Here is a 17599-nt window from a genome sequence, read left to right on the forward strand (position 1 = left end):
TTTGTAGTAATTATAATAAGTTAACCATTAAAAGTGTTTTTGAGATGTTCTGATTTGAAACACATTAAATAAACACGTTAAATATTAAGATAAAAGTCGTTTTGATAAAAAAAATAAAATATGTACAAATGAAAACGAAGTTTGTTTTTTAATTCACACAATCAGTTAACGCGAAAAAAACAGCACGTTTAGGCTCAAGTATACGCTAAAATAAACTTGTGAAACGCCCGTTTACTTCTGACTAAACGGACATAGGTTTAGGGAAATTTGAACTTATTTAACGAAATATGTAAACGCCCGTTTACTCCGGAAGACATGAATAATATTCGTTTTGGCTGCGTTCACGTAATTATAGTAAACGCGAAATTTGAACTTATTTAAGGAAACATGTGCACGCGGCGTTAACGTGCGTTTACTTTAAGGCACCAGTCTTGTATTACAACTCCAGTTTCCTGTGCATGTCAAAACATGGAGGGAAACAAAATAGTGCATTTTTTTCTGAATTTTTTTCTGAACTCAATTTTTTCTGCTTGATTAAAGGTTTATGCTGAATTGAAACATATATATAGACTTTAAAAAAATCTTGCATCTTTTGGAGGATATCAATCCAGGAAAGTGGAAGGATATCATGTTTACTGGAAGTGGTGCGGCCTAGTAAAAACAGCAAACAGAAAGTAGAAAAAAAATGTTTTCACTTCAGGATTACGTAACTTTTTATTCCTCGTGGCAAGACCCACTTTTTTTTCGATTAAATCACAATTTCACATTAGTACATACATGATATGACATGAACAAAAATTTCTATGTAGCATTTTTTATTTTTTTATTTTCAAAGATTAGCTGTTTTGCATGTAAGCCTATGGAGCAGTCAATTACAAGACTGCAACCTTAAGTAATGTTGGTCTGCACTTAACAGAAGAAGAGGTCAAACTAAACTCCGAAATATATAAAAATCATATAAGATAAACAAAGGTCAGAGGCTCCTGATTTGGGACAGATGCAAATTTGATGCGGGGATACAAGGATTATAACTAAATACGTAAGACGCGCGTTACGTCTACATAAGACTTATCGGTTGTTTTCTAAGATCTCAACCCCTGTACCTAGCCAATGTAGAAAAATACGGATTAAATAAACAATCCCGGGTACTTTGTAAGTTGTTTTAGTCTTTCTGCGTAAAAAAAAGAAATCTATGCGTTGAAAATCAAATCAAATTTGATTTTTTTCTTATATTAATTTCAAAAATGAAAGCGGTGACTCCCATTTCTTATATCATATTCTGTTGTAACACGAATTCAAGCAAAATTGCAACACATTTTAGAGATAGGGAGATATGCCTTTGGTACCGTGTTACTCTAAGGGTTTTTGATACAGTCTTGGTCCTACCGTGTTTTTTTCACGAACATTTACATACAAGCTGCTTTCCACCTAGCTAATTCAAGCATGTAATAACAAAATACCTTCATTATCGGCATTTAAAGATCAATGCGATCGAAATCTCATAGCTTTACTCAAAATTTCATTTTTTTTTTCTTCATTTCCAACCTTTGGATGAACATACCTACATGATTTGAGAAATATAGCCATTTTGAAAATTTCAAAACCATGTATCAACTCTGCACATGCCAGTCAACATTTTGGTGAATTTTCATAAAGTTTGGTGCATTTTGAAATTTTTGTAGTTTCCATGGTAACGATAGCCATTTTCAAAATTCCAAAAACAGATGCAACTTTTAATCATTACATGTTCCGTACGCATTAAGTATTTATGGTTCAGTGTTATTATTCTTAAGGAAAAAGTAGCTTGAATCCAGAAAAGCGCTTCGTACGCAAGTTGTTTTCAATTTTTTTTACATCACTGGGTCGATACCTCTGCTAGTGGACTATCAGTCCCCGAGGGTATCAGCAGCTCAGAAGTCAGTATTTCGGTACTGACCTGATTGGACAAACTTTACTTAAATTGTCTGTTAATAAATTCAAAAATTATTAAGAAACTAAGGTTTCAACTCCCTCAGTCAAAGTTGACTTATGATGAATTCGGCTTTTTATTTTAGGTATTTTTGACATATAACTCTTCAAGGATTTCAGAACTTTTACATCTTCGAATTCCAAAGTTAGCGCTTCGGACGCAAGAAATTAATAAATTTATTATTTTCAATTTTTTAAATCACTTGGTCTATACCTCTGCTGGTGGACTATTAGTCCCCGAGAGTATCATCAGCGCAGTAGTCAGTATTTCGGTACTGACATGATTTGACAAACTTTACTAAAATTGTATGTTAATAAATTTAAGAAATTATTAAGAAACTAAGGTGTCAACTCCCTCAGACATAGTTGACTTTAGATGAAATCGGCTATTCATATTTTGTATTTTTGACATATATCTTTTCAAGGGTTTCTGTACTTATCTATCTTCGGAATTCAAATGCTTGGCTTTGAGCGTTCCTGATGAAGGTAAATCCAGAATTGCGCTTCGGACGTAAAGAAATCATTAAACGTGTTGTTTTCAATTTTTCAAATTACTGGGTCGATACCTCTGCTGGTGGACTATCAGTCCCCAAGTGTATCATCATCTCAGTAGTAAGTATTTTGGTACTGACATGATTTGACAAACTTTACTAAAATTGTCTGTAAATAAATTAAGAGATAATCAAGAAAGTGTGGTTTCAACTCCCTCGAGCTCAGGCAAAGTTGGCTTTAGATGAATTCGGCTATTTATTTTAGGTATGTTTGACATATAGCTCTTCAAAGGTAACTTAACATCTTCGGATTTTAAATGTTTGGCTTTGAGCGTTACTGATGAAGGTAAATCCAGAAAAGCGCTTCGGACGTATGAAATTATTTAACGTGTTGTTTTCAATTTTTTTACGTCACTGGGTCGATACCTCTGCTGGTGGACTATCAGTACCAGAGGGTATCATCAGCTCAGTAGACAGTATGTCTGTACTGGTATGATTTTACAAACTTTACTTAGATTGTCTGTTAATAAATTAAGAAATAATTAAGAAACTAAGGTTTCAACTCCGTCAGGCAAAATTGGCTTTAGATGAATTCGGCTATTTATTTTAGGTTTTTTTGACATATAGCTCTTCAAGGGTTTCGGTACTTATATATCTTCGGATTTCAAATGTTTGGCTTGAGCGTTCCTGATGAAGGTTAATCCAGAAAAGCGCTTCGGACGCAATAAATTATTAAACGTGTTGTTTTCAATTTTTAAAATTACTGGGTCGATACCTCTGCTGTAGGACTATCAGTCCTCGAGTGTAGCATCATCTTAGTAGTCAATATTTTGGTACTGACATGATTTGACGAACTTTACTAAAATTGTATTAAGAAACTAAGGTTTCAACTCCCTCATGCAAAGTTGGCTTTAGATGAATTCGGCTATTTATTTTAGGTATTTTTGACATATAGCTCTTCAAAGGTTTCGGTACATATACATCTTCGGATTTTAAATGTTCGGCTTTGAGCGTTCCTGATGAAGGTAAATCCAGAAAAGCGCTTCGGACGTATGAAATTATTAAACGTGTTGTTTTCATTTTTACATCACTGGGTCGATACCTCTGCTGGTGGACTATCAATACCCAAGGGTATCATCAGCTCAGTTGTCAGTATTTCGGTACTGGCATGATTTGACAAACTTTACTAAGATTGTCTGTTAATAAATTTAGAAATTATTAAGAGACTAAAGTGTCAACTCCCTCAGGCAAAATTGGCTTTAGATGAATTCGGCTACTTATTTTAGGTATTTTTGATATATAGCTATTTAAGGGTTTCGGTACTTATACATCTTCGGATTTCAAATGTTTGGCTTTGATCGTTATTAAACGTGTTTTCAATTTTTTATTGTGTTTCTTCATATGGTCAATGTTAAACTTTCGCACTGTTTCCATGGCGCGTTTCGTCCACACACGACTAACATGTGACGCTCGGATGACAAAAGTACGGAAGCCAAAACAAGTACAAAGTTGAAGAGCATTGAGGATCAAAAGTTCCAAAAAGTTGTGCCTAATACGGCTAGACATGGAGCTTTGTATGAAATAAATCATATGCTTAAAATATTGCTATTGTTAAATTTTAATTTATCTTCATGTCAATTTGAACGTCATATACAATGTTACAATTAGAGTATATACCAGACGGTACCGAGCCTATGAAAAGTCCTTAAACATTGCAACTTCACCACTGCTCATTCATTATAGACAATCGTGTTACAAAGATGCATAGCATATGTTGTTCATGTTGTTCAGGCACGTGTTGCAAATATTCTAAATCTTAATTACCGGATTAGATACTCTGTTCATTACATTGTCCTTTATCGTAAATAAACTGCAATATGTTCTATATTAACTTTCATCGTCATTGACAACGTCTTGTGAACACGTATTGTGCCTGAGTCGATTTTTGTTAAAAGGTAAAACACGGTAAAGATGTATCATTGCAACCAATGAAAAAAATATTTTACAAGGTTTCATTCATCTAAAATGTATGTAACTGTTAGCATTTTAAACGCGTAGAAACATTTGTTAAAATAAAAGTTAATCGTACGCGTGCGTCGTAGGATTTTTCCCTGTATGGTCAAACTATACTCAGACTTGAATATAGTATATTCTGTATTAGACGAATAGAATGTATTACCATAATTGGTCAGCTTAGAGCTATAAAATGTTTTCGATCATGGGTTAGTGTTTCTTTAATCTGGTTTATGTTTCGCTACATTGTAAATGCTGAATAACATTTGAAACAAAATAATTAAATGTAGCAATGCACTGTGATAATTTAAAAAAACATCTCTCGGCAATATGATAAGATAGATTTTTCACGGGTTTACTTATATAAAGAATTATTTCTTGAAATAAATTAATAAGCAATACAAGAAAGTCTATTTACACTTTTTTTTTCTTTTTTTTTTAGGTTTTTAGTTTTTTTTTGTCAATAAACATGATAAACAAACAATGTGTTAATCAAATGCTATAACAGCAAATATTACATCTGATCAAATAAACAATCTTTGGAATGTGAGCAAACAAAAAAGAAGAATTTACTCTATGAGATATCGGCATGTATATTTGAATTCAGTCATACAAACGCTTTTCAAACGTACAAATTTTAAAAGTTTGATTGAATGTTTGCTTGCTTTACATCCAGTGTCAAATATTTCATTAAATTGAGAATAGAAATGGGGAATGTGTCGAAAAGACAACAACCCGACCATAGAACAGACAACAGCAGCAAGCGAACGATAGGTCTTCAATGAAGCCAGAAACTCCCGCACCATGAGGCGTCCTCACGCTGGCCCCTAAACAAATATCTATCTCCAAAAAGATGTTATTGAATGACTTCGGTAAACAATAGAAATCAAACCATAGCAAGTAGGATAAGTGCTTTTAATGCGTATGTCAATGTGATTAAATTATAATAAATAACTATCATATCCGTTATGTGATTTTTAAACCTTCCTCTTGTTGATCAAACATCACATTTAAGGAAGTTATTGCATTAGCGATATCTGCCATTACATTTTATTCGTAAAGGTATTTGCTATTTGAGTTATAACATGAATTAATCTTTGACAACATTTATTCTTATTTGCATCTGGATTATCTCTTTCATCTACACTTCTATCAATACATTTTTGACACAGAAAATAATAATGATCTATCTAATACAGTAATTTATATTTTGAAAATTGTTTTAAGGATTATTCATGTATGTATTTTTCCCTTTATAGATGAAACAATATCTGCTTTTGATTTGGATAGTTTCAATCCTTGCACATCATGTTCAGTGTGAGTATGAAAATCAGTAAACTCATTAGATTCATTCATATTTATTTCTTCAAAAGAAATCCGTGTCATTTGAAAAGGAAATCACTCTTAGTGCATGTAGCTATATAAGTTATCTTACTTCCTCCAATTTATTTATATAACTTTTGAGTCGAAAAAAGACTAACAAAGGTAAGAGACTCCTGATTTTGGACAGGCGCAAAATTGCGGAGGGGTTAAACATGTTTTTTTTATATCTCAACCCTCCCCCTATACTTCTAGCCAATGTTGACAAAAACGCACAGCAATACGCACAGTAAAACTCAGTTTAAGAGAAGGCCGAGTCCGATACCAGAATATGAAACAAAAGAAAATAAACAAAATAACAATAATACATGAATAACAACAGACTACAAATAGTTACTGACATTCCAGCTCCAGACCTCAATTAAACTGATTGAAAGATTATGTCTTCATCATATGAATATCAGGCACAACCCCTCCTGTTAGGGGTTTAGTATTATACCATTATGAAATTTATGCGAAGAACATAACCCGTGTCATGCCAACAACTGGTTTTAGAATAAATGTGCTTAATTCCGATGCAAAGACCCTATAAGTGATTCAATATTAAAGCCAAAATATGCAATCTTTTATGACCTGACAACATTATCGGAACTATATCGCTGCTTAATGAGTCATTTTGAAGGTTTTGGTTAACTTTTGAGGTGAATACTGACATGTCTGTGCTTTGTAAAGAATATTATCATTTAAGATTGGATGTGAAATACCTGAATGTATAAGATGTCTGCATGTTGAGTCATATTAATGAATGAATTCCTTATACCGATGATAAAATTTAGTAAATATTTTTACTAGTTTGTGATATTGAAAACCCTGGTGCAATAAATTTTTCAGTAATACATAAATTGCTCTCGCTAAAAACCAATACTTTGTTACATACAAGAGGGAATCGTACAAGTTAAGATATATAAACACCATAAGAAGGTGACAAGGAAACGTCACCATCTAAAAATGGATAACTAACGATAGGAAATGAAAAATCATCCTTTTTATCATATTTTTTTAGCTTCCCGTAAATGATATAGATATCAAGATCGAGGAAAGGGCAGTGTTCATTGATAGTATTTGCTTTGAAGATTCCTCGAATCCTTGTGGATGGAATATTGATATGAACATGTTGGTTAACCGATTTTTTTTTGGTCATTGTTTACAAAAAAATATTAAAATAGTCAGCCCCTTGTGACTATTCAGTTTGACAAATAAACTTTCTGCGTTAATACATTTCTATATAATTTACATTTTACACTGCCTTTTACACAACGATTTTGAATTTGAGACTGATCTTTGCTTTTGATTTTGAAAAAAAAAGATAAAATACAGTAGAGAGGTGTATTCCAATCTTGACACATAGCCCACTATAAATAATCGTGTTAATACAGGGTAATCGTTCTTTCTAAAATATTTACTCATTTACTACATTAAAATGTTCGACTTACATGTTGTATAATGATACTACTTGAAAGATGCTATTATTATATCATATTAAGTAAAAAACATTTTTTTGCAAACGTAACCAATTATTTAAAATTAAACGCAGTTATTCCTTTTTAACGGTTATAGCTGTATACACGGATAATAACACTGTGTATGCATCGGAAGGAGAAACTGTAATCTTGAAATGCAAAGTCTATTCTAACAACAAGTCGACATGGTATAAAATAGAGTCCAACGACAGCAAGGAGTACCAGACAATCACCCCTTATGCAGACGGTAAGGAGATTAATCCTGGTTTACCTAATGAGCAAAACCTTGCGATTATTGGCAATATAAATGAAGGTGATTATAATCTTCAAATACAACATGTGTCATCTAACGACGAGGGAGTTTACATATGCTCTCGAACAAGAAATGGAACGGATGTACAGGAGTTTAACATCACATTGAAAATGACAGGTAAACCTTTTACTATACATATTATAGCATTTGATATTCAAGATGCCAAAACTAATTTTGGTCGTGAGGACGATTCCGGGTTAGTCAAACAAATACCAATATATATCATTTGTAGATAGTCGACTAAACACGAGGTATATAGTATTAAGGGCAAAATCTGGGTAGCTATTGTCCGGTTAGATTGTGACATCTTACAGAGGGTTATTGTCAAGTATGGTACGCATATTTCAATAATATCTTCAACAATCACCATACTAATGTTTGATACAACGGAGTGTGGCGAACAATCAAAATGATCGACATTTTGGTCACTCAAAATTATTCCCCCAGATAATGGTTGTGGCCTGCATATTTCTTGCATTAAGAGATATTACTCGTATCACACTGCACAGACTGTGACACCTAAACGGCTAACATTTGAATTACTCATTAAGTATCATCAGACAATGTTACAATAATTATATTGGCTATCCGTTAGTTCATTTAATAAAATTTCAGAAGGTAAAGACTATATACTTTTCGTCCAAGTATGATTCCTTCAGTTATATACAAAAAAAAAACTCAAATTTTTGACCTAAAATTCTGCTTTATGTCATTGTTTACCTCTAGTAATTTAATTAATCATACACTCGTCAAAGGCTCGTTTATAAATGACTAAAGCTGATATCAATCGATATCGTATGACACCTATGTTTATCCGTTTTATTTGTTATTATCTGATAGTGCTTAGAAAAGTATATACATGTACGTTCGATTTCACACTAAATTGCTATAATAAATGGTTTTCAAACTTCAGATTTGAAATGCTACATGATCCATAAGATATGAATGGATTGTATGAATTTCGGTAAGCTATACTTTTTTCTGGAAAACGGATCCAGAACAAATTCAAGTTATATGAATTAGATTGAAAGTAGATTTTATCTTGTATATTAAAACCATTAGATTAAGTTAATATACTCTATGTGTATGTAAATAATTGTATACGAAGAATAAACAGATGTCTAAAGACGTTTAAGAAAAGTTATATGTTTTTAAGTATGAGGCATTTAAAACTTTCCCAGAAAATGGTCAACAATTTTTTCAATTGTATTTTTAGCATAACGTGATGGCCTAAGAAAGGGTCTTTTTTTATTATACTGTTTTGTAATCTTTTTGTTCGCATACAAACATATTTTAGCATATAGAAATGATTTTTTTTTTTCAGTTCTTCCAAAAGATATAAAAATCCTTAACTCTAAGAACGGAATTTTAGAAGGAGAAGAAAACAAGTTATCGAACTTGACATGTATTGTTCACAGAGGAATTCCCGTTGAGACAATCACCTGGTATAGTTCCTCCAATCAGATTAAAACTGGCGGGCCAGGAATTTTATCGTTAATGATCATTACAACGAGGGACAATCACAACAAGCAATATACGTGTAAAGTTGATAGCTATACACTGATAAAACCCTTACAGGAATCCATCACGCTTGATATAAAATGTAAGTGATTTTTTTAATAATTAATATATGCAACATGATTATGATGATACCTCAACTTTTTTTGTGTTGTATGTTTTTATAGCATGCTTGTCTTCTGTTGAATCAAATAAGAGCGTACCGATATTTGTAAAGCTGAATGTATGTTTGTTCACAATTTAGTTGTACAGTTGTTGATCTATATTAAAAAAAATCAAATGGCAAAATAAATCAGTTAAAACATTACAACAAAAACTGTCTATACCGTCATTGCCTAAAGAATTCAATATTAGTGAATGTCAAATTTCATTATCTCATAAACAAGTACACCATAATGCATCACTTACAATGTACAAACCGACAAATCTGTGCGAAATATTTTCACAATAATTCAAATCTAATGAACTTAGCTCATTATAAAAATATATACAAACAAATACCGAGCATTAGCGTTTGACAAATATTTAGACTTATAACATATGCATTTTTTCTTGTTTTGTGTTGCATAGTCGTTCTGATACTTAAATATTTAGCTGGTTTATTATTTTCTGGAAGCTCAAACATAAAACATAAGCTATTTTCAAAGTAATTAGACCTGATTGTAAGATTTGATGGTTTTAATAGTCGGAAATCTATATGAATTCTTTTGATCATACTTAGTATAAAAATAAGTGAAATGTATCAAAGTATTTCAATAAAAAAAAAGTTTGAGGTAATGAACAGCGTTGTGTAGAATTATTTAATTTAATTACAAAGTACAAAGTAGGTTAGACTTATTTACTGTTATCATTTAATTACGATCATTGTTTAATAAAAAAATACTTAATAATAACAAATACTGTATGCCTTAATAGTGTAAACTTTCTGTAGATAAGCCTTTAATATCAATTGACAATCAAAATCCTATCAAAGTGACAGAATATAAAAACTTGACGATTTCATGTACTGCCGACGGAAATCCTGTAGTTCAAAGAATGTGGATAGAAAATGTAAGTAAACAAGTCCGACATCACTGCGCTGCACCAACATGTAGACTGAAAATCTTAGAAATAAATCGAGAAAATGCTGGACTATACAGATGCAAGGCTTCAAATAGTATTGGAACAGAGGAAAAGACAACGCTTGTCATTGTGTTGTGTAAGTAGCACTTCTTTAGATGAAATATTATGTGCATGATATAGTAAGAAGAATGCAGCGCTGATTTATTATACTCGATCTAGAAATAGAAAAATGCTACCTACTATGGCATCCACCTCTTATGCATGTCATTACAAACTATGGTTACAATAGATTATCCTTACACATTTCAACAGAAATCTGTTGAATAGATATTGTTTAAATTATACTAAATATTAAAATCTTTGCATTAACAACATCGGTTTATTTTCATAAACAGAAATCATATTACGACACTATCGCTAATGGAAAATAGATATTTTAGTAACTTCAATTTATCTTTGTCGTACGTTAAATCGTGTTCAAACAGTCTTTACGAAGTCACATACAATTCACAGTATCATATCACTTTAGATTTCTTTATTTTTACCGTATATAAAGTGCTATTTGTGTACGCATGATCATACATGCAAAAGTGCATCTTGGGAATTTTGACATCTCGACAACCATTGAAGAGTACGCAATCACAAAATGATGTTTCATATTACAAAGGTAGAAAATAGATTTTATGTAAAAACGTGAAAAAGCGAAAATATAATATTAACTAGGCTGCTTAGTTTTATTACCGATCCATTGATTACAGTTTGGTAACTTTTCCCCTTTGTTTGTCTTTATCTAAACCATATTATATTGCGAGTCTAATTGAACAGTAAAACATCATGAAATGGTTGGTTAAGCTTTATCAGTGCTTTTTCTAACCCCAAAAGAGAGTATAAAATTTCATGAATGGTGTTTTGTCATATATGGAAGAAAAAAGTAGGGACTTGTAATTTTGGCCAATGATCCATAATTTCATAGTCATATTTATTGAAAACTAATGCTTTTACACTTTTTCAGACCCACCGTCAGTTACTATTACGAAAAACAAAAATGGGACAGTTCTGCAATGTCGTCCGAACGGAAACCCGAACAACTACATTTTCCATTTTTGGGAACATCGCTCGGAATTTGGAGAAATTGTTCGTACACTTGATAATACACCTAACTTAAACCTTTTGGTCGATAAAAATTATTACCAGTTTACGGGAGTATATATCTGTAGAGTTGAAAATGGCGTGACAGATATAAATGGGACGACACTTCGTGAAGGCGAATTTAAAGTTCGTTTTGCAGGTAAGTCAAATCTAAACCAATTTAATGACATCGGTTATTGAAAAAAAACCCAAGACTTGTTATTTAAGAATTTTAAGGTGTTAAAACTATGTTCAATTTTTCAATAAAAATATTTCCACTGTCAAGTGCATTTAAATTCCTGAATTGATAAGTGTTATGGTCGTGCTTAATGCTGTTTCAACAAAGCTATGAGGACGAACAATATCAATCGAAATAAATAACCTTAAGTTTACGGACGCAATCATACATTTGATAAATTGGTGCGATATATCTGTATATCAACTCCCAGGCCACATAGTCTTAGATATCAGAATGGTCTTTTGATTAGTTAATTGAGCGATTTTAACTTTATCCGGATGGTGACCTTTGAATTAAGTGTTGATTCAAAGAATCGGTCATTTAAGAAAGTATGATAGCTACCATGTTAATGTAAACTGTCTTTTTTAGTCTATTCACATTTGATGTTGTTCGTTAAGTTTTCTTAATTTGATTGAGAAAACTTTGAAACTGTCACCTTAAATGCTGAATTTACATAATTCTTTGTCAATTTTGTAGTATTATCCATATCAAGTGTTGATGTAAAAGTAAAAAGTATTGGCATAAATTGCCTTCAGAGAAAAAACTAAAGTTTAAGAAATTTAAGAACATAATTCAATCGGCCACATTTGCTGAATTAATCTCATAATCCCTCTAAAATTATACGAAAGTTAACATTTGTTTTTATAATTGTAAACCCAACTAATAGCAATGTATTCACCAACACAATCAATATATATCTATCGACTAGAATTTTCATTGTTTATCTTCTAGAACAATTTATTGCAGGTATTTTTGAATTTGCATTGTTTGTTTTCTAGAACATTTTATTGCATGTATTTTTGAATTGGCATTGTTTGTCTTCTAGAACATTTTATTGCAGGTAGAGTTCGAATTACATGCATGAAATACACAAGTACATTGGAAATAATACTTTAAAATAATTGGCAGTATATCTTTGATTAAAGGTGTGTCGTATTAGCTTTCCAATATTATTTCAGACAAACCTGTCTTCGTTTCCCAGAATGGCGTTACCCAATATGGACGACTAGGACATCCCATAGATATAAAAGTATATGTTTATAGTTTTCCAGCGATAACGAGCATACAAGTTTTGATAAATGGCGTCGACAATTTTGGCAACGATAGATATGTCCTTACCGAAAACTTAACTATTACGGATACAATTTTCAATAAGAAAGTTAGATTATCTGGATATGAAATCAAAGTTCAAAGATTCAACCTAACAAGAAAAGACTTCGCATTTTACATGTTTAATGTAACAAATAAGATTGGCCATACAGTATTCAATGTAGTTTTAACGGAATCAGGTAATTATTTTAGATTTTTACTAAATAGTGTAGATAAAATGGAGGATGTGGTATAATTTTCAATGAAACAACTGTCTTCAAGAAACAAAATCATGTAGATGTAAGTATCTGTTTATCACCGTATGGTATTTATTCCGATCAAAATCAGTACCGTATGATAAGTTATAAAAGTCCTCGACATGACAAAGTACAAAAAAACTCACAAAAAAATAAAACAGTCTGATTTACCATAACTTATAGCATTAACGAAAAACAAATATGAAACTTGCCAACCAACGACAACCTCTGTAGTAAAGGTTAATATAATTTGAAAACATGGAAATGTAAACATAGGAAACGAATTTATATTCAAACCAGTTGAATATGAGTTTATTAGACAATTGGTAAATTTTGAGCTGTTGATAATTTCATATTCTTAATATGTCTTGGTCAATGTTGATGTCATAACTGTCTTAATTTGAAGAAATATCAATCAGGCCGAAAGTCACAGCTTTGAATTACATGAATAGGGTTCACATGTACACCTGGGGAAAACATAAAATATGAAAAGTGTGTTAGAGTTATCCGTATATCAACCTGTTATAAATTGTCCGGCGTGAAATTGTAAGTAAAGCAGATCTGAAATACATTTCATGTATAAAAAACGTAGCAATAAACCCAAAGTGAACAAATTGTATGTAAAATCAAATTATTGGGTAAAGACTTATTGGTTAATTGGTGTTTAATGTCGCTTTTTGGCATTATTGTGCTAATTCGTTGCGGCCAGTTTTCATTGGTGGTGTTAGCTGGAGTACCTGGAGAGAAACACTGACCACATAAGGCATACGTGTTTTGATTACACAGTTTACATAATAATAGAATTGAGAATAGAAATGGTGAATGTGTCCGATGTGGAAGAGATCATAACTCGACCAAGGAGAGGAAATCAATTCGAGACAACTACACAGCGAGAAAATCCCTCACCCGGAGGTGGACTATGACTGCCCAATAACTTGAATTGACTTCAACATGAATATGGCTACGTCTAACATATTTTGTCAGGTCTCAACCCTTCTTCTAATAAACCTAGTCAATGTAGAATAAATATTACAAAACCAAAACTGTAATTAGATCTTTGAATATTGTTTTATTGGTACTTATATTGATCTGTTTATTAGTAAACGAGCTATTATTGTTATAAACATATGCACATTCATGGATCTACAATCTGTCAATTTGTCCTGAAATTGCACAAGATCATATTTTTTCTGAAACTGTTTATGACGTTCATATTTTTGTACATTAACTAGGCCATTATAGTTTATCCGTTTAAATTGTTTTACATTTGTCATTTCATGGCCTTTGAAAGCTGACTATGCGCTACGGGCATTGCTCATTGTTAAAGACCGTATAATGACATATAATTGTATGTGTAGTTTGGACTTTAGTGAAGAGTTGCCGGAGCTGGCATATCAAAAACTGTTGGTAGTCCATTGTTAGTTTAAACATATTTATTCGTAGTGGATTGGAAAAACAAGTTTTGCAACTTATATTAATCCCTTTCCACTTTGCGGATGCGAGTGCTGCTTTGTAGCGGCATTAGCCTGCTCTTTTTCGAAATCTACAAGGGTGTCTTTAACGTGCAAGAGATAAGGCTCTCTCTTAACACGGGTCAGCCATTTATCGTCCCCTTCCGACGGACTATCATCGTTTCCTGAAGACCATACTCGCAAATGGTGTCAAGGGAGAGCCGAAAATTCATTCTCTGAAATTTTTATCCCAGACGGGAATCGAACAAGGAACCTTTGTATTAGTAGTCCGATGTACTAACCACTACTACTATGTTATTAATTGATGTATCATTGTCATTTTGCCTACTTTCTATTGTAATCTATTCTGACCTCGGACTGAGTTTTACTTTGCGTATTGCTGTTGTTTATTTTAATCCACATTGGCTAGAGGTCTAGGGGAGATTTGAGTTCTCCGTATGTTTGCGCCTGAGCCCCTGTTGGTCTTTTATGTTTGTTTATTTTTATTTTAGTTCATTCAGATATTTTAGAGCTTAGTATGACGTCCATCATTCTCCATGGGCATTGTCGAACAATAGCACATACTTTTTATAGGCCAACTGGAGTCCGCTTCCGGGTCGCCGTGTTAAAGACAAAATAGTGGCCTTCGGTTGTCAGTGTTGTTGTTTTTATCTTTGGTCGGATTGTTGTCTCTTTGTCAAATTCCCCTTTTTTATTCTCTATTTTATACTTAATTCTATAATGATTTACGTCTTTCGCTTTGTGAATAAACCATGCTCTAAATCCAATAAAATGCATTTGCACATGCGTATATTGACTACTGCAAAATTATGAGTTTTATCAAATTGCCATGCATTTAATTTATTTCATTAACATAAAAACTCTTCACAAAACTCTGAAATGATGCACATGTTGTTACTTATTCATTTATTATGTTAATTGTTATCTCTGTAGAAGTCGCTCCTCACTATCCTCCTACCTGTCGATACATTTATTTTTGGCATTGCACAAGGCATGTCTTCTCTAACTGTCCATGACGTTAAAATACTAAATCCCTGGGATGTGTTTTAGTTGATTTTATTCTCTAATGCATGATTTTTTTTTAATATCAATTGTTTTTGGCTTTTAACTAGCTGTCAGTAACTGCGAATACTCTCAAATCGTATTTTCTTGTTAATTCGACTTCACTTCTTCATGCAACATTTGTATGAACTTCAAGATTATTCTTCTTAAATCTGTACAGGGAAGTTTTAGCTACATGTAGCTCTTATTGTATAGTTTTATTATTGATATTCAACCCAATTTGTGTCTAGTGTTAAAATTTGCATTTATATGACAGAACTTTCTTGGTATTCCTAATTATTGGAAGAATTTTATATACATAAGTAGTATACCTAAAACGACAATACTATTTTTCATTTACCTGTATTATTAAAACCGTTTTTTTCTTCAAAAGTGATTATTTTCAAAGGGTGAAATATTTCACAGTGGTGTCTTGCCATGGCTTTTTTGGGACTTGTTTGTTTGCGTAATTGGCCTGTAATGTTTGTCCCTAATATTTTATTAACTGTGCATTTGCATTCAGATATCGCAGATCAAATTCATTCGTTCATAGTGTGGTAATTTACGTTTTTTGATTGAGTTAAGCCTACCAATTGATATTTTATCGTGTGTTTTTCTATGTTGTGATGTGATTCTATTGTTTCAGAAAAGGGAAAAAGTGTGGTATAATTAAAACGTTTAAAGCCGCTGCAAATGTTTGCACCTGTCCTAAGTCAGGAATCTGATGTACAGTAGTTGTCGTTTGTTTATGTATTTCATACGTGTTTCTCGTTTTTTATATAGATTAGACCGTTGGTTTCCACGTTTGAATGGTTTTACATTTGTAATGTTGGAGCCCTTTATACTTGTTGTTCGGTGTGAGCCAAGGCTCCGTGTTGAAGGCCGTACATTGACCTATAATGGTTTACTTTTATAAATTGTTATTTGAATGGAGAGATTTCTTATTGGCACTCATAACACATTTTCCTATATCTATTATGACTGTAATGTGTTGCAATTAGAAATTGACAAATTTTCCTAGATACGACAACCGTTCATGATTGCTGTTCAAAATACCTCCCTAAAAAATCACATTGTCAGTCGTTTGCTTTTTTATGAAAAAAATTCGGTTGATTATCTAGTGTTGAGGGATGCAAACTATATATTTATTCTGATGTAAATGACTTACAGATTCTTTTGAATAAGATAATAGAAGGTTGCAAAAAATATATTAATCCTGATGGTTAAGTCTAAATGTCAAATTTGAAAAAGATCATTATGGTGAAAACTGTCATAATGAACAATCAGTTGTGTTAAAATTTGCATTTTAATATTATTGAATCATTACGTTTACAATAAAGGAACAACTGCTTACACTCTTGTATCATCAAATTTTCAGGTGCTGATACATTACGTTACATAGCTGGTTCATCCTGGGTAATATTTGGCAGTGTTATTGGAGGACTTTTAATATGTTGTATTGGATCACATATTGTTTGTGTTCTTATACGCAAGAGGAAATCCAATGTGGTGCTTGAAATTTTTCCGGGACAAGTTTACGATGAAATAGGAACGATAAACCATAATAATACGATATTTCAACCAACTGCAAATTATGAAGAGGAAAATATTGACGACACATCAGCAATAACCCAAAACAACAATATTCAGATCAGTATTGAAACAGAGAGTTCTGATCAAAGCTCTGTATGTTCGCAGTCAGATTTTAGACAAACACCTGATGAAGATTATGAAAATCCTTATGAACCAATTAATCTTGCAGGTATTGACATGCATTCATACAGTTTAATCGTCTCAGAACACTATCAAAATACAACAATTTTTCCAAACAGTTTAGCGAATAAAACAACAGAAGACCTTCTTTCGGTCGATTACGTCAGGAAACCCTGGGTAATTATATACAAAAGAAGCAAGGAGCTGACTTGAAAAAAAATTAATAAAACTGACGAGTCTGATAGACACACATGCGTACTTTTGGTTTAATCAAAATGTAAATAAGTATCAAAATAAATATATGTTTCTATTAAAATATGTTATATGAAATATATAAATTTTATACACTTTGGTGTCTAATGCAATGTTCAGAAAGATATAATAACCCCGTCACATATTTACACAGTTACTTTAGTACAAGTTATCTTGATGTATAGTTTAAAAGCTTCACATCAA

At 32.1% G+C, this 17599-nt stretch overlaps 1 long non-coding RNA gene across 1 annotated transcript; it reads left to right on the top strand.

Moving 5' to 3' along the window:
• Positions 1–8989: 8989 nt before the first annotated feature.
• LOC143059217 (uncharacterized) lies at positions 8990–17386 on the top strand. Its single transcript, XR_012973435.1, has 5 exons — positions 8990–9228; positions 10075–10341; positions 11218–11493; positions 12531–12860; positions 16809–17386. It is a non-coding gene; the product is annotated as an uncharacterized LOC143059217 (long non-coding RNA).
• The last annotated feature ends 213 nt before the right edge of the window (positions 17387–17599 follow it).

The sequence above is a fragment of the Mytilus galloprovincialis genome, chromosome 14 (assembly GCF_965363235.1).
Source record: "Mytilus galloprovincialis chromosome 14, xbMytGall1.hap1.1, whole genome shotgun sequence".
Lineage (NCBI taxonomy): Eukaryota > Metazoa > Mollusca > Bivalvia > Mytilida > Mytilidae > Mytilus > Mytilus galloprovincialis.